This window comes from Dipodomys spectabilis, unplaced genomic scaffold (genome assembly GCF_019054845.1).
Source record: "Dipodomys spectabilis isolate Male_0828 unplaced genomic scaffold, ASM1905484v1 ptg000098l, whole genome shotgun sequence".
Taxonomy (NCBI): Eukaryota; Metazoa; Chordata; class Mammalia; order Rodentia; family Heteromyidae; genus Dipodomys; species Dipodomys spectabilis.
Genome location: NW_024870775.1, coordinates 824,393 through 847,364, shown reverse-complemented (window position 1 = coordinate 847,364; position 22,972 = coordinate 824,393). Strand labels below are relative to the sequence as shown.

The following is a 22,972-nucleotide window of genomic DNA, read 5'->3' as shown; positions in this document are numbered from 1 at the left end:
GTTGATTGGAGAAGCTGTGAGAGGGTGGAGCCGGGGGCGGTCGTTGGCCAGCGGTGGCGCGCGCCCCACTCGGCCCCGCCCCGTCCGCTGTGGCTGTTGGGCCGAGGTTCCCGCGCGCTGGAATTTAAAGGGCTATGGCCCTGCAGCCAGCCCCGCCCTCCGATCCCGGAGCTCGGCTCCTTAGAGCGCTTCATTGTGCTGCACCGGGTCCTGGTGGCAGCAGTAGTTTCCTAATGGAGTTCGTCTCCGCAGTTGTTGTGCTCGCTGCGAATTAGACCTAGCTAAAGGTCATCCTCTACCCGCTTCCCTCCACCAGTCTTACGGGGGCCCTGTGAGGCCAAGGCCGTGTTGGGCTACCGCTCCGCTCTTCTGCGACTGGAGGAAAGGGTCTCTAGGGTCTGGGGTGGGCGACTCGCAGCACGGGGACACACAGCTGCCTAAAGGAACCCACCACCCCGCTGTCTGCTTGCTGAGCCTCCGGACGCCCTCCTGCCAGCGAGCACTCGCCTTTTGCCAGCTCGCGCTCCACTCGGGGCCCTTGCCAGGGGCGAACTGCAAAACCTGAGCCGCCCACAGAACCCGGACCAGCCAGGACTCAAGCACACCGCGCGCAAAACAAGCAAAACCCCAAAGCACAGCATCTGGCTCCTCCCTGCCAGGTAGGTGGAGGGACTGTCCATTTATTCTGTGCACTCTCTCCCTGAGCCCAGCGTGACTCATGTTAGGGGATCCATAAATATATGATGAATTAAATGGATAATGGGTGGATGGATGTCCAATGATTAAGGGTTAAAATTGACTATTGCATGACTGCAGAATATGCATAATATCACTTTACATACCCACCTACACCCGCGCAGCTATGCCAAAATTTAGCCACAATTGTTTAAGAACAAGGAAAACTTTGGTACTCATACATTCCAAGGTACACTTTTTCTTTTTTTGGTCAGTCGTGGGGCCTGAACTCTGGGCCTGGGCGCTGTCCCTCAGCTCTTCAGCTCAAGGCTAGCGCTCTACACTTGAGCCACAGAGCCACTTCCGGCTCTTTCTGTTTATGTAGTGCTGAGGAATTGAACCCTGGGTCGCATGCATGCAAGGCAAGAGCTCTACCACTGAGCCACCTTCCCAACCTCCTCCCCCAAAGATACATTTTTAAAGGATAAAACAGGCAATAGCGTGATACTTTTATGTAAAAATTTGTCAGAGGATGCACGTGAATGAGAGTGTGTGTGTTTATGAGGCGTATAGCTAAAAATCAGTAGTTTAAGCTTCATTAGCTTCAGAAAAACAAATGGTAAAAGTTTACATCCAAGAGTGCTTAAAGTTCCTAGGTGCAACTCAAGAAGCTGAGATCTGAGAATCTCCATTCAAAATCACCCAGGCAGGAAAATCTGTGAGACACTTATTTCTAATTAACCACCAAAGAGCCAAAAGTGGAGCTAAAATGGCTCAAGTTGTAGAACACCAACTATGAAAGAAAAAGCCCATGGACAGCACCTAGGTCCTGAGTTCAAGCCTCAGTACTGGGCACAAACACACAGACACATGCAGGCGCTCTCTCTCTCTCTCTCTCTCTCTCTCTCTTTCTCTCTCTCGCTCACTCGTGCACTCTCTCTCTCTTTCATATATACACACACACATGAAAAGAAAGCTGCTTAAAGTTATAACTATAAATATTTGTCTATTCTTGTTTTATAATTCTAGTAATTTCTTCTGATTAAAGATATTAAAGGCTCACTGAAACACAAAAGTTTACAATTTGGCAGGAATGAAAAAGAAATTTAACGTTTTTATGTGTTAATGAAAGGGGAGAAAGTATAGATATGGATTTGAACAGAGTGTTAATGTTGAGAGAGAAGCAAAAATTGAATGCAAGACTTTAAAAGCAGTAGCATACATGGTCTCTGAACAGTAATACCTTGGTCACAGATGAACAAATAGGAAAGCTCTTCTGTGTAAATACACAACATGAAGAAAGAGTAGAGCTGGAAAATGGAGCAGCAGAGTTAGGTAAAGAGCTCTGCTGTCTGGCTGGTTAGAATGGGGGTATCGGCACAACCTCTTCTGAATGCCCCAGAAACCCATAACTTGGCCATGCTCTGTGATACAGGTCTGGGATTATAGTCAAAGCTATGCCCCCTCAGGACTCAGTTGCCTTTGGCACTCATGTATTTCAGATCATGGAGAATATTCTCACTTTTCTGAATAGCTGCTTGAAGCCATGGTTGAGCTTTGGCTCATGTCTCTTAGATATTGACACCAAGTACAGCCTTCTGGGTGCTTTAGGTAAGGGAGTATGGGAGAAACCCCATGATCTTGTTGGAGAAAGAGTTCTGTTTCCTGAGTATGATGTACTCGTGGGTGGGAGGAGGGAGGATTAAAACTAGGGTTGAGGTGGGAAGGGCCCACTGAGAATTTGGTATATAAGAGAAAAATCAGCTCTGGGGCTAAAGCCATCCAGCAGTTTCTATCTGATAGAATAAGTGAATCTGAATTGTACTCATTTCCTTACTTATGTAACTATAACCCTTCTGTACATCACCTTTACAATAAAAAAAGAGTGAATCTGATTGCTTCACAGAGACATCTAACATAGAAAATTGAAGCAGATGAAGCAAAATCACTATTGTAAGGCATGACGCCTGACAGATTGGAGTTCATGTAAGACTAAGGTTTCCATCTGAAACTGACAGGTTACCTCCTTGTGCTGAGGGTTCCAGGCAGAAGGAATGAATAGTGACTTTGTGGCCTGACTGCTTTAGTTACACATGGTGGGTGCCCTCAAGAACAATTTTCGCTGACACTTGATCTGACTCCCAACTCCAGGAAGCAGTGCTGACCCCTGTGGTCCTCTGAGCAGAGATTGGAGCTCTGTCCACAGGACATAGGGAGCACACATCAGACTGCTGCCTGCACCTTCTTTGCTTTTACAGACAAAATTCTCCTTTGAGGTTTTTCAATAAGAAAAATTGAACATACTTTACCACCTTTAAGAATTAAGCAAGGCAGAGAACAAATATTAAATGGGCAGCATTTTACTCCTATAGTGGATATCCTGAGCTTCCTATACAGAGTTCTAAGTCCTTAATTTTACATATTTTCTTCTTAAGAGACTGGGAACGTTTTATAGAAAAAAGAAGAGGAGGGAGTTGGGTGCTGGTGGCGCACGCCTATAATCCTAGTTACTCAGAAGGCTGAGATGTAAGGGTTCCGGTTCAAATCCAGCCAAGGCCGAAAAGTCCCCTTGATATTCTCATCTCCAATTAACCTGCTCAAAAACTGGAAGTGCAGCTGTGACTCAAATAAAGTGGTAGCCTTGAACAAAGGAGCTCAGGACAATGCACAGGCTGAGTCTAAGCCCAAGGACTGACCAAAAATAATAAAAAGGAGGATTTAGATTGTTGGATCTGTTTGGTCTGAGCTTGCCAGAACTGAGCCCTCTTTTTTCCTTCTGGAGATATCAGGCTCATTAGGACATCAGTTGCTAGGCACAGACTCCAACAGAAAATGAGGCTGAGGAGAGACTCACAGAAAGACAATCAACCTGTGATAACTGAGTCCCTGCTTCTACTAGAATGAAGGATCTGAGTGGGTAATGAGTTGGATGCTGCTCAGTAGGTGGCCAGGTGAGAAGTAATAAAAGGACTAAATGATGCTGTGATTCACCATACCTGTGTCTTGACATTGTGCAAAGTGCTTTGCTCCTGGGTCTGTACTCATGTCTGAGGTGTGCAGACACTTCTGTATTTCACATGGTAGTTTGATATTTGTATTGTACAGGTTGACACACAGGTCTGTGAGAAGCCACATAAACAAGCAAATAATATTACATTATTGTTGCACTTTTGACTTTGTCTTCTAATTGTTGGAGGTTTCAGACCTTTATACTTAAAGCAGTCCCTATCCTAAGAGTTGTTATGCTGTAACATCCCTGTGTTTCTACCTTTGTTGTGCATAAGCCACATCCTGATTTTACAGGACAGAGACCTCTGAGAAAAGAAGCTGAGGAGGAGCAGAAGCTGCTTTCTGTGGTGCCAAGGTGACTGGTCACTTTTTTCCTGTTCCCTTCTTTATCATGTTCTAGGCATACCTGGGATTAAGTACAGCCAGCCTGAGTCTTGAGACAGATAAAGTAATGGCTATGATTATGAGGACAGGCTAGGGAGTGCATGTAAAAGATATATTAAGAGGGTAACTAGATTCAAGAGTTCCCTTCTCCCCACCCCAACTGCCCCATCCCACCCCTGTACTGTAGGCCATCAGGCCCTCTATTCGTTGGGCTGGTCCTAGTTACAACATTGTACTTTCTGTTACCTGTAGCCTCCTAGACAAGCATCCCAACACTACTTGCTTTCAGAAACTGCTATGTCCAGATCCTCTCTGTCAGATGTGTAGTAGGACAGTTGCAGAGGCCAGTCACCTGCTATCTCAAGCATCCATGAAAGTTGTCGCCTCTTTTGGGTGTCCATCTGTTTTCAAAACTTCTGTGAAAAAAAGTCATTAACTTCACTGAACACTCCTTTCTCAGAAAACCTACCAGAAAATGCAATTCCAGCCACAAAACCCGAGTCTTCTCCAACTCTACCCTCCACAGGCTCTCTTAACCAGGTGATCTTACCACCAGACCATGCTCTGCCATGAAAGTATGTCTCCCTTGGAAACTAAATTTCCAGTGGACCATTACCATCCCAATGACTTGCCTCAATTCCTCTTCCCTAGAACATCATACTTGGGGAATAGGACCTGTTCTCCAACATGATTCCCTTATGGAATGACTGGCAGCCTTTCTGGCTTGTCCACTCATGACTCACTAACCAGAGACATTGGCCCTTCCAGCTTGACAATGTCAGCATTGTCCTGCAGGGAGCTGGGTGTGAGGAACTGGCTCCCTTAGGGGTTAGTAGAATGTGAGGCCAAGCAGGAATCCCTTGCCCTCCATTCTTCAGAGGCCTCTTCTGGAGGTGTCGTGCATCCTACCACATCGAGCCGGGTAACCTCTCATTTGTCAGACTTGATGTTCTGGCATTCTTGGAGACCCAAATCAAGAAGAGAGGTGGCTGCTTGATGTGGAAAGAAGGAAAGTAAAACTGATTCTTGTGTCCAACAAGATAGGCTAGAGTGCTGCCTGAATTCTGTACGGAAGTGTTAGAGTCTGTTGCTGAGCAGCAGGACTTGGCAGTTTCCCTTCCATTTTAGAGCTCCAGTGGCAAGAAAGGGGAGCTGCACAAGTACATGCAGCCCTAGGTCCAAATCTATATGAGGACCATTCTTAGCAAAGTCTACCCAGCTCTTCTGGGGTCTTCCATCTCTACACAGAAATCCTCTGAGCCTTACTGTCCCTGGCATAGGTGACTGTTGCATGAAATTTGTCTTCTTCAATATAATCTCCAGTGTCTTCACAGCCCATAAATCCTCAGTGAGTCATAACCCTAAGCCTCTGCCATTACCTGAGATGAAATCTCAAGACTTGCCTGAAACTTAGTGTCAAGATCTTCTAGGAGCCCAGGCCTAGCTTCAATCTCTACTCCTAGTCCTGCCTGCTTTTCCCCATAATCAAGGGTAGCACCTGTGGAGTCAGTTTTATGGATCACAAAATAAACCATAGCAGCTTATACCATCTGGAATGCAACACCTGGAGCATAATATATACCAGAAAAAATATATAATATTAATATATGACATACACGTTATATATGTAATATTAATATATGATATAATATACTGTAGGAGAGTATGTGGGGTTTACCCTCTGGGGTCCAGAAATATCAGGAAGACTTTCATTCTCTAGCTCCAAAGTTTCCATTGGTCAGACAGTATTCTCAGGCTAAAGTTATTGTCTCCATCCTTCCTGGTGATTTGCCCCTCACCAGTGACCTGCAGCAAAACCTATAGCATCACCTTCGAAAGAGGCTCACCCAGAAGCACTGGGGCTTTCTTTGCAGGATCCAGGAGTCATTGCCACTTATAAGTCCTAAGATAGAAATTCCCCAGAGCTCTGAGTCTAAGAGCAGTGAGGGGCTCTCATGGATTTCCTCCTTTAAACATCAGAAGAGCAAACATCCAAACTTTGACTCAAGCTGACTTGAAAGCTTTAATGAGAAGAGCACAGAGATATGTCTGCTAGAGGAGGAAGTAGGGAAGGAACAGGGACACAGTCCAAAGACCATCTGTCCAATGACTCAGGAGGTTCCACATACTGGTTCAGGGTATCATTCTGACTCACATGCAAGAAGTGTATCTCAGTGTCAGAAACAACTCAAGGATGCCCTGGAAGTACATTGGAGCAAGAAATTTTGGAAATCAGTCAAGGTCAAATCCCTGGCACTGTGTATGCCAATCCAACAACATGCACTTGTTATTGTATGAAAAATCTCCTAGCCAAATGAAGCAGAGAGATTTGGCATCATTGACAAGGAAGCACAACAGTTTGAACACACCCCATGGTATTTCCTTCCATGATTCCAGCAAGTCAAATATTGTGGCATGCAGAGCTAAATTTTTTCAAAAGAAGACAATGCATAGCCTTTCCCAGAAGTTCCAGGAATCTAGCTCTGGGGAATTTCTATCTTGGGACTTAAAAGTGACAGAGACTCCTGGATCCTGCAGGGCAGGTCCCAGTGCTGCTGGGTATAAAGGTAAGTCTATCCCAGGTCTATGTCAGCTTTAAACTTTCCTCTCCATCACCCTCCACCATTTCTAGTGTGGATACTAAACTTACCATCACCCAGCCCTTTAGACAAAATTATTTTGCTAATAGCAACAAAAGAATGGAAACAACAAATTCAGCCCCATTCTAGACTGTCCTGTTCCTGCCACCTCACCTGTCAGCAAGAAAGGACAGGAGTTTCAGAGACAATCACTCTCTTACACCAACCACGAGTACATTGAGAACCTTCATAGAATGAAGGACTGCAGATGGCCTTTTTTTTCCCTATTCTTTTTTTTAAATGTATTTTTTTTATTGTGAAAATACTGTACAGAGGGGTTACAATTACATGGGCAAGATAATGAGTACATTTCTTATCAAGCATTGTAGCCTCCTCCTTTGTTTCCCCTTCCCATCCCTTCCCATCCTCCCCTTGCCCCCCCCCACCCAATCTTTCCTGCTTCCCTCCCCCGCCCCCCCAAAGTTGTAAAGTTCATTTTGGACATAAAGACTTGTACATATCATTGTTGCAATGGGTCTACCTGTATCCCTATTTAAACGATTTGTTTTTCCCCTTCCCCTCCACAAATTATACCGACACGAAATACAATGAAAGCAGTGGTTATACTATCGGGGAGGGACATGCAAAGCAACAAAGAAATAATCTTATAAATGTGTTAGAAACAATCACATTAAAGAAAAAAATTTGAATACATATCTTAGCGTTCATTTCCCTAACATCACCTTATCTGACCTTTTCTGCTTGACTCAGACATATACTAAATACTGCAAATAAGGGAGACCATGAGACCTATGTTTCTTTGGGCCTGGCTTACTTCACTTAATATAATTTTTTCCAAGTCTTTCCATTTCCTCACAAATGGGGCAATGTCATTCTTTCTGATGGAGGCATAGAATTCCATTGTGTATATATACCACATTTTCTTGATCCATTCATCTACTGAGGGGCATCTGGGTTGGTTCCACATCTTAGCTATAGTAAATAGTGCTGCAATAAACATAGTCGGGCTGGTAGCTTTAGTGTGGTCTTGTTTGTAAACATTTGGATAAATGCCCAAAAGTAGGATTGCTGGGTCATAGGGGAGTTCTATGTGGAGAAGGCAGAACGGCAGACCCAGCCCAATTGTATCCAGGGCAACCACCTCAACAGCAAAGCTTCCTGCTCTAAAGTGACATGTGTCAAGTCCCACAAATGAAGCTGCTTGTCCTGGACAGAATTACCTTGAGAAAAACAAGCAGGGCACAGCCTGGCAGGGAGACCTAACAAATAGTGTACTGTTTGCTGACTACAAGCATCCCACAGCCCCTGCGCACACGGAGCCAGTGCTCCATAGTAGAATCATCTGCAAACATCAGGTGCTTCTGGCTGCCCCTAATTCCTAATAGCAGTGTGTTGGGAGTGTTTCTGTTGAAAGGGAGACTTTTCCTCCCTCAAAATAATTCATTCCTTCCCCCCAATAAACTTTCAATACATTGCCTTCTTCTTATCTCCAATAAATGTCCTAACAGCAGTCCTGTCTTCTGCATACTGCTTTGTGTGTATGGGTTTGGGCTAGTTTCTAGGGAACAAGAAAATTAAGTTAGCTCTTCCTGATTGATTGCCCCTATTGTCTCTATAAGATGATAACTCTGTTGAAGCTCCGATTGGGTAGATGGCCCTCCTCTCAAATCCCTTTCCCTACACAGTGAAGTTGGAGAAGGTGGATCTTCTACCTCCTAGCTTAACATTTTGTCAAGTGCATGGCATCCCACCAAATTTCTTTTGCATTGATTGGTTCCCAGTGTATAAGCAGTAGAGAAATATTTTTCTGTGCAGAGGACTGAAGGTGTATAAATTTTCCAGAACACACGCGGTTACTCATTTCTTTATGAGAGTTGGCAGTAATTCCACATAAGTAATGCCCCTGCCATGGGAGTGTTTGATGGCATTGCTGGGGGTGGTATGGAATATAAGAAGGGAAGAGTCCTTCTGAAGAATCATTTGGGGCACATTTTTAGGAGCAGTGTTTGATTTGCCATGGAGATCTCTCAACTACCAATGAACCAAGAAAAGTGGTTTTCTCCCTCTGAATATTTCCTTACTATGCTTGGAAAATTCAAGCTGTTGAAGGTCGGAATGCCACACTAGTTAAAATAAAGGCAACTGTGAGAAATGTATCTTAGAGTGACAAAGAAAATCATGAAGAGAGGAAAAACGACCAGTGTCACAAAATCTTGTCCCAACACCTCATTATTCCCTTTACTAGTATGATTCCTGTCAGCCCTTGTTCAAGGTTGAAGATACCAAGGGCTTAATGATCTCATAGGGGTTGAAGTATGCTATATATAAAGTTCTCTGAGCACTGAACATTTAAAGAAAATTAATTGGCATGAATTCCTCTCTTTAGGGAAGGTGACTCTGATGCCTCCCGTCCATACTCAAGGACAACACACAAGATCTGCCTTTAACGTTTACAAGTTGGCCTATCAAAATAAAGTTGCCATCCTTGAATCTGCATGGGCTTTGTGGAGCTAGGGTAGACCTCTTTCATGTCATCTGCATCTGATGATCCAAATAGGAGTCCTAATAGAAGTGCTATTGGGGTCACATATTTTGGAGGACACACTATGGACTTGTATAGAATATTTTCATTGTTCAAATATGTGCACATACTCATCCTGAAAGAAGTTGAATGTATCTCCTCTAAACTACCAAAAAAGCCAGACGTGGAGCTGTGGCTCAAGGGGTAAAATGCTAGCCTTAGGCAAAAGATGCTCTCAAATGGTGACAAGGTCTTGAGTTCAAGCCCCAGGAGGGGCACAATAAACAACAAACTTGACCAGTACACACTGACCATAGAAGCAGAGAATAGTTGAAAGCCCAGGTTTTTATAACCAGATAAAACACCATACCCAGATCTATATTTTAGAAAGATAATTGGCCAACAAAAGCCAATGAGTGTTCATGGGGAAAGTATAAAAATTAACTACAGCATCACAAAGGACATTCACCTGTTAGAAAAGCAGCTGAATTCTATTTATACTTGCCTAGATTTCTCAATAGCATAGAGGAGATGCGGCTTCTTGTTCATGTTTTTCTTATTCCTTTTCCTTGATGCTCCCTCATCCTCATACCAGATCTCTTCTGGTCCAAGAAAGAAAATAAGAGAGAGAGAGAGAGAGACAGACAGACAGACACATAAAGAGAGAGATAGAGAGACAGAGACAGAGAGACAGAGACAGAGTTTTGTCAGCATTCCTAATGATCATGTTCCTGGAACCAGTTGGGTCACATGAACATCCCTGTGATCCATAATCCAGAGCTTGACACAGGTATTTAAGTCCATCTACAACAAGATAAAATCCTTCACTATCTACAGAGGACCAATATTCTTTATTTTTTTGGTCCTGGGGCTTGAACTCAGGGCCTGGGCACTGTCCCTGAGCTCTTTTACTCATGGCTAGCGCTCTGTTGATTGAATTCCAGAGCCACTTCTGGTTTTCTGGAGATTTGTTTTCTGGAGATTCTGTGGTTTGTTGGAGATAAGAGTCTCATGGACTTTTCCTGGGCTGGCTTTGAACCACAATCCTCAGATCTCAGACACCTGAGTAGCTAGGATTACAGGTATGAGCCACCAGAACCCAGCTCCAACATTCTTTTTTTATTGTGAAAATATCCTACAGAGGGGTTACAATTATATGGGCAAGGTAATGAGTACATTTCTTACCAAGCATTGTTGTCTCCTCTTTTGTTTCCCCTATCCATCTCCACCTGCCCGCCCTCCCCCCCCCCACCCCCCCTGTTATATCCTATATCGACATAATGACTTGTACATCTCATTGATGCAATGGGTCTGCCCGTATCCCTATTTAAATGATTTGTTTTTGCCCTACCCCTCCACAAATTATACCAACTTCAAACACAATGAAAGCAGGGGTTATACCGTGGGGGAGACACACACAAATCAACATAGAAATCATCTTATAAATATGTTAGAAACAATCCCAAGAAAAAAAAACATTTGAAACTTACCTTGGGGTTCATTTCACCTAACCTCAACTTATCTGACCTTTTCTGCTTGTCTCAGATACATACTAGTTATTGCAAATAAGGGAAACCATGGGACCTATGTTTCTTTGGGCCTGGCTTACTCCATTTAATATAATATTTTTCCAACTCTTTCCATTTCCTAACAAATGGGGCAATGTCATTCTTTCTGATGGAGGCATAGAATTCCATTGTGTATATATACCACATTTTCTTGATCCATTCATTTACTAAGGGGCATCTGGTTTGGTTCCATATCTTAGCTATGGTAAATAATGCTGCAATAAACATAGTTGTGCTGGTAGCCTTAGTATGGTCTTGTTTGTGATCATTTGGGTAAGTGCCCAAAAGTGGGATTGCTGGGTCATAGGGGAGCTCTATGTGGAGTCTTTGAGGAACCTCCATTCTACTTTCCAAAGTGGTTGAACAAGTTTACACTCCCACCAACAATGCAGTAAGGTTCCCTTCTGTCCACATCCCCTCCAGTATCTGTTGTTATTAGAGTTCTTGATTATAGTCATTCTAACATCTCAATGTTATTTTGATTTGCATTTCTTTTATGGCTAGAGAGGTTGAGCATTTCTTCATGTGTCTATTGGCCATCCTTCTTTCTTCTTCAGAGAAGTTTCTCTTTAAGTCTTTAGCCCACTTATTTATTGGGCAGTTGTTTCTTTGAGGATTTCTTGTTGGGGGATTTAGTGTTTTGACTTCCAGGTATAATTTAGATATGAGACCCTTGTCCGTTGTATGGCTTGTGAAGATATCCCATTCCGTGGGCTTTCTATTGATTTTGCTAGCTATGTCCTTTGCCATGCAGAAGCTCTGCAACTTCATGCAATCCCATTTGTCCAACCTTTCTTTGATTTGTGTGTTTCTGGGTCTCTATTAAGAAAATTTCGGCCTGAGCCAAGGAGACCTAGGGTTTCTCCTATTCCATCCTGTAATGTTTTCAGAGAGTCTGCTTTGACTCCGAGGTCTTTGATCCATTTGTAGTTGATTCTGGTGCAGAAGGATCTAGCTTTAGTTTTCTACAAGTGATTAACGAATTTTGCCAGCACCATTTACTGAAGAGGCTTTCTTCCATTCTATTTTTTAGCTTCCTTATCGAAGATTAGATGGCTATATGTCTTTAGGTTCATTTCTGGGTTTTCAATTATATTCTATTGGTCCTGGGGTCTGTTCTTGTGCGAGTACCAAGCTGTTTTGATTACTATGGCTTTACAGTAGAGATTGAAATTTGGTATTGATATTCCTCCAGCACCATTCTTTTTGTTAAGGATCCTTTTTGCTATTCGGGGTCTTTTATTGTTCCATATGAATTTTTGGATTGCCTCTTGCATTCCCTTGAAGAATGATGTTGGAATATTGATAGGTATTTCATTGAATTTGTAGACAGCCTTGGGAAGTATTGCCATTTTCACAATGTTGATACTTCCAATCCAGGAGCATGGGAGGTTTTGCCACTTTCTAAGTTCTGTTTTGATTTCCTTTTTCAGGTTTTTAAAGTTTTCATCATAAAGGTCCTTCACTTCTTTGGTTAAGTTAATTCCTAGGTATTTTATTTTTTGTGGGGCTATTATGAATGGAGTTGCTTTCCTAATTTCAGCCATGCTTTTCTCATTGTTGGCATACAGAAAAGCCATTGATTTTTGAGGGTTAATTTTATACCCTGCTACTTTGCCAAAGTTTTGAATCAGCCTGAGTAATTTGGGAGTGGAGTCTATGGGATTCTTTAAATACAAAATCATGTCATCTGCAAAGAGGGAGAGTTTTACATCATCTTTCCCTATTTGGGTCCCTTTTATGTTTGCATGTTTTTTATGTTTGCATATTGTCTTATTGCTATAGCTAGGCATTCTAATACTAGATTGAAGAGCAGTGGAGAGAGTGGACACCCTTGTCTCGTTCCTGAGTTAAGAGGAAATGGTTTTAGTTTTTCACCATTAAGTATAATGCTGGCTGTAGGTTTGTCATATATACCCTTTATTGTATTGAGGAATGTTCCATGGATTCCTAATTTTTCCAGAACCTTCATCATAAACGGGTGTTGGATCTTGTCAAATGCCTTTTATGCATCTATTGAAATAACCATGTGGTTCTTATTCTTGCTCCTGTTGATGTGATGAATAATATTAATTGATTTGCGTATATTGAACCAGCTTTGCATCCCTGAAATGAATCCTGTTTGATCGTGGTGTATGATTTTTTGGATGAATTGTTGAAGTCAATTAGCCAAAATTTTGTTGAGAAGTTTTGCTTCAATGTGCATCAAAGAAATGGGTCTATAGTTCTCTTTCTTTGATGAGTCCCTGCCTGGTTTTGGGATGAGGATTATGAAGGCTTCATAGAATGAGTTCGGTAGTGAACTTTCTCTTTCAATTTCATTGATGATTTTGAGGAGTATTGGTGTGAGCTCTGCTTTGAAGGCCTTGTAGAATTCTGCTGTAAAACCATCTGGTCCTGGGCTTTTCTTAGATGGGAGGTCTCTTATTGCTGTTTCTATTTCAATGCTTGATGTGGGCCTGTTAAGATGGTTTAACTTATATTGGTTTAGTTTCGGCATGTCGATATTTGCTAGGAAAAAGTCAAGTTCTCAAACTTATTAGCATAAAGTTTTGAGAAGTATTCCCTTGTAATGTTCTGAATCTTGGTTGTTTCTGTGGTGATATTTCCATTCTCATCTCTGAGTTTATTTATTTGGGTGTGTTCTCTTCTTTTTTGGTAAGATTTGCTAAGGGTCTGTCAATTTTTTCGAAGAACCAACTCTTTATTTTGTTGATTCTTTCCATGTTTTTTTTGGATTCTAATTCATTTAATTCTGATTTAATTTTAATTATTTCTTTCCATCTACTGGATTGGGGTTTATCTTGCTGCTCTTTTTCAAGGAGGTTCCAATGTCTCATTAAGTTGTTGGTTTCAGATCTCACCAATTTTTTGATGTAGGAACTCAGAGCTATAAACTTGCCTCTGAGTACTGCCTTTGCTATGTCCCAGAGGAACTGGTAATTTGTGTGTTCTTTTTTGTTGAATATCATGAACATTTGAATTTTGTTTTTAATCTCTTCCATGACCCACTAGTAATTCAACAGTGTGTTGTTCAGCCTCCATGTGTTACAGGACTTTCTTTGGTGGCTTTTGGTGTTGACTTCTAATTTTATTCCCTTGTGGTTTGAGAGAATGCAAGGTATAACTTCAATGTTTCTGAATTTGGATGTTTGCTTTGTGACCTAAAATGTGGTCTATTTTGGAAAATGTTCCATGTGCTGCTGAGAAAAACGTGTATTCTGATGCTGTTGGGTGAAATATTTGGTAGATGTCTGTGAAATCTAGTTGATCTATGCAGTTGTTTAGATCTGCGGTTTCTCTGTTGAGTTTTTGCTGAGTTGATCTATCTAGTGGGTCCAACATTCTTAAGAATACCAAAATCCAATGATACTCATTTACATTAAATGGCCTGTTGTTTCATATAGCAATTCTCCTATATATTTTAAACCACTATGAATCACTTATACCTAATACAATATAAACATTATGTCAAATGCGTGTTATACAATGTTGCTTAAGTAATCATTACAAGACCAGGTGGTGGTGGCTCCTACTTGTAATCCTAGCTACTCAGAAGGCTGAGATCTGGTGATCAAGGTTCCAAGCCAGCCTAGGTAAGAAGGAAAGTCCCTGAGACTCTCATCTCCAAGTAACCAGGAGAAAACCAGAAGTAGAACTATGGCTCAAAGTGGTAGAGCACTAGCCTTGAGCAAAAAAAGCTTGGGGACAGAGTCCAGACCCTGAGTTCAAGCTCCACAAAACAACAACAACAAATGACAAGAAAAAAAATGTCCATGTTTATTGGTTGAAACCATAGATGTGGAAACCACTGAAATAAAAGAACAATAGTACAAAATTAAAAGAAATTTGTAGTTTGACAGGGTAATTTAGTCTAATATAAGAAACTTAAATTTGTTCTTGGAATGTAGTTAGGTCATAGGCCAGTTGTCTAGCATGTGTGGTTCCCTAAATTTGATCCTGTATATAAACTTATAGAGAGGAAAGAAAATTAGAAAATAAAAAAATTCAAATTAAGCCTTGTATTGATTATGCCTTTAATTTCTGTGACATTTTTTTAGTGGTTTATTCTGAATGTACATTATAAAAGTATTGGAGAGCTAGGTGCTGGTGACTCACAATTACTCCTAGCTACTCAGGAAGCTGAGATCTGAGGATGGCTGTTCAAAGCCAGCAGGAAGAGAAAAGTCCATGAGACTCTTATTTCCATTTTAACCAATTAAATCAGATATCTGTGGCTCAAACTGGTAAAGCACTACTCTGGAATAAAATAGCTCAGGGACAGCACTCAGGCTCTGACTTCAAGAGCCACAACTGACAAGAAAAAAGGAATTTCCCAATTAACCCTTTTGAAAAAGGACTGTATGCTGAGTGTCATCAAAGCCAACACAGGGGACTTTCTTTTGCTCATTTGTTCAGAGTGTATGTCTTTGATGCCTACTCTTTACTATTAATTTTCTCATGTGAACACGGAGTTTAACCTCTCTTCTCTCCAAACCCTGCCGTCTGTATTGATTCTGTACCTATGTATCCACTGTATTAAAGGTTCTGGCTCCAAATATAAGCTCAGTCCTTTCACTGCCTAGCTAAGAAGTTTAGATATGGGCACTGTTTTGAATAATTTGTGAGTTCCACTTTCTTTCTCTGTGAAATGAAGGTAACTAATATATATATATATATATATATATATATATATACATACATACATAGAGTAGTTGTGAGGGTTACATAAATGAAAGAATTCATGAATCTGAAACTTGATCAAGTTTTTTTTAGTTGAAAATCATTATTCCATTACTCCCACTAGTGAAGATAGCGCAAATCCATTTTACAACATCATTCAAAATTAGAAGTATCAATAGCTCCTATCTCCCTACCTTACAGGGCCTTCTGCGGAGCTCATTGTTACTCCAGGTCAGGGTTTTCCATAGCATGGTCTGCTCAAGAGTTGTTCTGCAAGTCACTGTTAGGGAAAAAAAATATTCCGTGAGAAATAATGCATGTTATAACTTCAATCTGATATACACAGACATTAACATGCAAGTTTCTGAACAAGCCTCTCAATAGACAAGGGCATCAAATCAAGTATTATATGCAGTTATTTTACAGTGTGCCACTTTTTTGTGGAAAATATTCTAGTCTGCTCACGTGGTCCTAATCATCTCAGCCTTCTTATCTCTCTTTAGTAATAGTTCATGATTTGGAAGTTTGAATTAGAAGTGCATCCAAGGCTAACATAGATTAGACTGACCTTGTTTATGATATATCACACATGCAAAGCAGAGAAGTCAGCTCTGTAAACAGGTGGTCAAAAATAAGGCCTGGTAAATGCATAAAGTTATTGAAGACCATAGATCCTCCCACTCTAGTGAGTACAGCTTATCCTAACCCTCTAAGGGTAGCTTCAAAAATATAGGTCTGGATTTTCTGGTCAGAGAGGAAGTCCATGGGTATAGAAAAATCCTCCTTTAACCCCACATTGCCTCAAGAATGGGCAGATAGACTTTTGGTTCCCCAGGACCCAGCCAGGGAAGGTGCGTGTCTCTGAATCCCAAGTCCCAACCATTATCCACTAAATGATGGGGCTCAGAGGTCTAGGATAGTCGGGCAATAAAAGCTTTCTTATAGGGGCTAGGAAGGTGGCTCAGTAGTAGAGTGCTTGCCTTGCATGCATGAGGCCCTGGGTTCAATTCCTCGGCACCACATAAGCAGAAAAACCTGGAAGTGGCTCTCTGTCTCAAGTGGTAGAGTGTTAGCCTTGAGATGAAGAGCTCAGGGACAGCGCCCACACCCAGAGTCCAGGCCCCATGACCAGCATAAAACAAAACAAAACAAAACAAAAAAACCAACTTTTCTTATAGTTGAGGATAACTTTGATATAATTCTTTGCTTACATGAGGATACTGTGCATTTACTATTAAAAAGACAGTTTAAAGATTTCTTGTTTTCCTTATAGAGAGTAATATAGAGTCATCATATATTTCTAGTATATTTTCTTAAATTTTTACCTTCAGATTCAAATGTTTGGGGCAGTTTAGCTGACCACTGTCTGAGAAATGAATGTGTGAATGAGGGCATATTATCTTTCAGGAGAACAATATTGCTTTGTAAGAGTGGGGTCTGCTTTCTGAACCCTAACTATGAACCAAAAAATGGGATGAGAGGTGCCCCATTCCTCCCATGGAGCTATCCCTGTTTGTATACAAGCTCCTCTTTCAGGGCGTGTTTATGCTAACCAGGCTGCAGGTGAAATGAAGTCCTAAGCCATGGGCTACTTCTCTGTAGAATGAAAAGAACAAGGCTACCCCAGGGAAACACTCCTGAAGAGCAATCAGCCTTCCACTCAGCTTATACTTGAATGAGTATTGCATTTGCAGCTTCCAAGGGCAACATCTACTCTTTCCCCCCTTATTTCCTCCAACACTTACAATAGCAACTGGGGAAGAAATTGAATTGCAGGGTTCAGATCCTTTTATAAGTGCCAAGTGATGTTGGAGGAAAAACATTGTTAATAGAATAGGCAAATAGACAGTCCAGTAATCTCCAGGCCAAATAGCCCTGGTTAAATATAGATTCTGACTCTTCCCTATGGCTATTTTATTTGGGAACTCTAGTGTAGTAAATGGTTGGCTCTGGGTTTCTAACAGGCTAAATGTGATCATCAGGAAAAAATGGATATTCTGGGCTAGAAAGTGATTCCTGTGTCCCTTTCTGGATTGGAGCAAAAATCCAGCTCTTGTGGGTTATAGACAACCAGCGTGAAGTCACTGTATTTGCTCTGCTATCTGTAACTCCTGCACTGTCCCCAGCCCTAGAGCCCCACTTCTGTAACCATGGTTCTTATGATGACTGCAGAGTAAAAACTTCAGCATCCTCAGAAAGATGTAAATGACCACCTGTCTCCTATTGCATCCATTTCCCATCATGCATTCTCCCTCATGATAATCAGGCTATAAGAAACAGTATACATTATAATGCCTTTTCTTTTTGCAATAGTTTTATGCTCAGTGTTAAAAGGACACTTTAACATATTTTTGTTTTCTTTTGTAGCAGAGGAGAATATATGTATTATGTTTTAATATGTCTTTCTAGATCTGTGTGTGTGTGTATGTGTGTGTGTGTGTGTGTGTGTGTGTGTGTGTGTGTGTGTGTGTGTGTGTGTGTGTGTTGGTTTTGGGGCTTGAACTTAGGGCCTGGGTGCTGCCCCTGAATTTTTTTGTTTTTGTTTTGCTCAAGACTAACGCTCAACCACCTGAGCCACAGCTCTCCTTCTGGATATTTTTTAAAAAAATTTTTGGTGGTTGATTGGCAATAAGTCTCCTGATCAGGCTGGCTTCAAACCACAATCCTCAAGAATAACTAGGATTACAGACATGAGATAATGGCCGTGGGAACTCATGCTTTTTAAAAATATTTTGCCTTCAGAGCCAAATGATTTGGACCCACTGACTTATCCGGGCTTGGAGTAGCAATGAAGTCCACCAGCTTATCAAATGACCTTTGCATGGTCCTCCTGTGGGCAACCAGGACCCTCAGACATGTGCCTTATATAAATGACCACACAGTAGTGATCCCCAAGTCTTGCAATTTCTATTCTTGTCTTTCTAGTCCTTCAACTTCCCCCCAAAGGCAACTTTCTCAATTGAGTATGAGTAGTCCTTTTATGAGTAGTCCTTTATGAGTAGTCCTATTTAGTTTATATGTACAGTTTCATTCTTTAATCTTGAAACATCACTAGTATTAGACTACATTAGACTTGCCAGAATACCATGCAAACATCCAGGCACTAAAGAACAAAGAACAGTTTATTACCAGCAAAGGGACCGGCAAGACCCCTTCTCACAAGAGAGAAGATGTGCCAGCTATTGTCTGAGGTGACCTATATAACCTACAGGAGCTAGGAGGCAGAGACCTAGGTGTGGACATGTGGACCATGGGCTTTATCATGGCAGCTAGGATTTATGGCTGTTGCCCAAGTAGCATATAAAGGGTCTTACAGCTGCCCAGACCTGAAGGTCACTCTAAGGGATCTTGCTGCTTTACATGGTTATAGCTGCCCCAAAGGAGTGCCCCCTCGAGGTAAAGGGGGTGGAGGCTGATATTATTTACTGCCTTTACTAAATAGGCCTAGTTTGCCTAGGAAAGGAGCATGCTAAACTATGAGAGAAGAGGCTACTAGGCCAATTGGTATAACCTGACATGAGTGCTATGTAAAATCAACCATCTATAGTGTGTTTCTTCGCCTTGGTTTCATTTCCTTTATTTCCAGTGACCTGCACTTAACCAGCATCTGAGAGGATATTACAATACAATTTAGTATTTAGAGAGACCACATTTACATAACCCTTATTACAATACTGCTGTAACTATTCTATCATTTACTTTTAATCTCTATAAATTAAAATTTTATCATAGGTACGGATGCATGAAAACAGTGTGTGCAGGCTATAGTAGTATTTGCCCTTTATGTATCCCTTGAGGGTCTCAGAACACATGTCCTAGAGTATGAGGGGACTACTATATCCAATGCTCATCTTCTATGCATGATTGCATCTTACTTACTAAGAGAACAAGCATTTGACTCTAGAGTTGAGAATGCTGTGTTTGTTACAGAGTGAGGTATCTTAGTTGTCTCTTTGTGTCATTCAAATGTGGAAGAATAGCCATTGCAGATCATGGCAGATACCTAGATTCACAATAAGGAGAGCTCTTCCCTGGTCTCCCTAGTCAGCCTGTCATAGGCAAGGGGACTGTGATCATACTCTGAAAAAACCCAGAAAATACTAGAGCAAGGAGTGTTGTGTTATATCTACTTTAAATGCTGCTAACAGGAGAAAAATGAATGGCATCAATAACATAATGAAGTCTTTAATTTGGCCAGCACCAAGATGAATTAGAGCAAGTGTATGCAATGACCTAAATACAGGTAGGCAGTTATTTCATTGATGTATAAATTCTACAGGATTTTGTCATGATTGCAGAAAAACATTAAAGTGTTATCAGATATCTTTATAATCTAAATTTGGAAGACAGGGAGTTTGATGTTAATATATAGAATAATGTAGATTCTCTACATAGAATAAATTTACGTGACTAAAAGAAAAAAATACAAAAATCTTCAAATGTTATTATTCTTAGACTCAAAGAATGGTGGATGTGAAGGGTAAGAGACAGAAGGTTATATGGGAAAAACATGAGCACCATTTACTGAATACTTGCTGAGAAGATTTGAATAGTTCTCATTGAAATGAATGGACTTAAAAAATAAGAAGAGTTCTCTTGGTTATACCCTCAAATTTAATAAACAAGTGAGAATGAGACCCATCATGAGGCAAGTTCGTTGATTAGGAGTGGAGACATAGACTTGATCACAACCATGGAGATTGCAAGAGTGACACCAACAGGCCAAAAGATCTGGGAAACAGATGCTACTAGTCAATGGGATTTTATTCTATTTTGCTCTCAAATTCTTTCATTCTCTCTCTCTCTCTCTCTCTCTCTCTCTCACACACACACACACATGATATTTTTTTTTAAAAATCTGTCCCTTAGTAGATAGTTCTAAAACATTTACATAGGAGGAAAGCTGATATCTCTCTTGGTCCAGATTTTCCCATCATCAAACACATAAAAGAAGAGTATGTCTAAAGACATCAGTGCTACACTCAGAATATGTGCATGTGATTTCTCACTTTGTGATATTATATATATATATATATATAATATATATATATGTATATATATATAATATATATATATATATACTTGGCTGGTAGGTCTGTTGCAAAATCCAGGGAAAAGCAATTTTCAATAGAAATAATGGAGTGTCTTTGACTTGAGTGTTCTAGGACACTGCAAACATTTTGCGATAATGCCTGAAATAAATACCAACCATCTTGATGAGCAACAGGTTCAGCTCCTGGCAGAAAGTGTATTCTTATTGATGAAAATGACAAGAAAATTGGGGCTGACACTAAGAAGAATTGTCATCTGAATTTAACTCTGAAAATAAGCTTCTGCTACAGCAAAGATCAGATGCTAAAATTACTTTTCCAGGTTGTTTTACCAATAGTTGTTGTAGTCATCCATTAAGTAATCCAGGCAAACTTGAAGAAAATGATGCCATTGGTGTGAGACGAGCAGCCCAGAGGCGTCTAAAAGCTGAATTAGGAATTCCCTTAGAAGAGGTTCATCCAGAAGAAATTAATTATCTAACTCAAATTCACTACAAGGCACAATCTGATGGTATCTGGGGTGAACATGAAATCGATTACATCCTGTTCTTGAGGAAGAATGTAACTTTGAATCCAGATCCCAATGACATTAAAAGCTACTGTTAGGTTTCAAAGGAAGAACTAGAACAACTTATGAAGAAAGCAGCCAGTGGTGAAATTAAGATAACGCCATGATTTAAATTATTGTAGAGACTTTCCTCTTTAAATGGTGGGATAACTTAAATCACTTGAACCAGTTTGTTGACCATGAGAAAATACATAGAATGTGAATGTGTAGCTAAATGATGATGGAAGATTTTCCTTACCCAGTAAACTTTGGGGGTTTCTGTTGTTAATTTAAGTTGGGTTTCCTTTTTGGAGAACTCATGGATACTTTACAACCAAAATTTGAATGGCAAACATCTACTGACTGACTTAATTTTTTATAATGTACACCAAAATATATGCACTAATATTTGCAAAAGACGTTTTTGAGAGATTATTGTAAAAGGAAAGCAAAACTTAATTTAACCTGTCCAAATACATTGAAGAGGTTAGTGCTCTTCATTCTTTATGCTTAAAAAAACATTTCAAAACTCATGTTTGCCAGGTGTTTATATACCATTAAATTTTATTATATTCCAGAAAAATGGGCAGAGGAACCTAGTTTGCTACTTATATTCTAAACAGATCAGTCAAAGAAGGACTGGGGAGGTAGCTCAGTGGTAGCTTGATTGCCAAGCAACAGGAAGCCATGAAATCCTCAGCATCACAAAGGAAAATAAAAGTGGCAGAGCAGCTTCAAAGGAAATTAAACAATATACAGACATCCTTTCAGGACCTTCTTACCAAAATCTGAATGTTCATGTCTTTTATGAAATTACATAGTATTTCTTCATCCTTGTGTATACTTTAAATCATCTGTAATACCTAATACAAATAGTGATGTATTATTTAGGGACGTGGCAGGAAATGTCTATACATAGTATATATAGATGCACTGTTTTTCAAGTATTTTTAGTTCGCAGTTGGTTAGATCTTTGGATGGGTAACCGCTTAATTTCTATTATTTAAGTTGATATTTATGATTTGGTCACTTTTGCTACCTAAGGTCAACTGTTAGTTTTGGTGATGGTATTGTTAAGTTAAATCTTTTAAATAGTATATATCGTGGCAAAGTCTGTTTATAAGAATTATAGTGGAAACAGGCTACTCAAAAGAGGCACTAAGTCCTCTTTACTGGAGTTAAGAAACTCTTTGGCACTATAACTATTTGGTATGGATAGTTCATTGTGCTTACACAATGAGCTGTGTGTCTGCCAACTGTTGTCTGCCACAACAACCAAAATTACACACCGTATTAAAAGCCCCCTGGGCCAGGAGCCACTATTCTATAGCCACGTCTTATTTTAGGGGAGTGGAGTGGGAAATAATGAAGACCAATGTTCAGGTTGAATGTATATTTAAATTGCACTTTTTACAATTTGCCGTAAGTTTCCAAGAAATCTTAAGACAGTTTTATTATCCTTAAATGTTGTAGGATAATGAATAATGAAAAACAAAAACTTCTTACAAAGCTAAAAAAATAGAAATAATGCTCCAAAGCTCTTCCTTTACCTAGTTAGACCTAAGCAAGTCTATAAGTAATCAGTAGTTTCCTCAAATAGCATATGTTGATATTGACAGGGTCTGCTCTTATACATTAGCTATGTTGAGTGAGAGTTTTGCTTCTCTGCCCCTGATAACTCATCAAATTGGTGTCATACCACCTATGTCATAGTACTGAGAAGATTAAACCATCATAGAAAGCACCAATTAACTAAAATATACTTGGAACTCAAAAAATTAAACCACCCAACAACAAATCCTCAAAGAAACAACTGCCCAATAAGTAAGTGGGCGAAAGACTTAAAGAGAAGCTTCTCTGAAGAAGAAAGAAGGATGGCCAATAGACACATGAAGAAATGTTCAACATCCCTAGCCATAAAAGAAATGCAAATC

General features: G+C 40.4%; 1 pseudogene; it reads left to right on the top strand.

Moving 5' to 3' along the window:
• The first annotated feature begins 20,589 nt into the window (after positions 1-20,589).
• LOC122113625 lies at positions 20,590-21,455 on the top strand (annotated as a pseudogene).
• Positions 21,456-22,972: the final 1,517 nt, after the last annotated feature.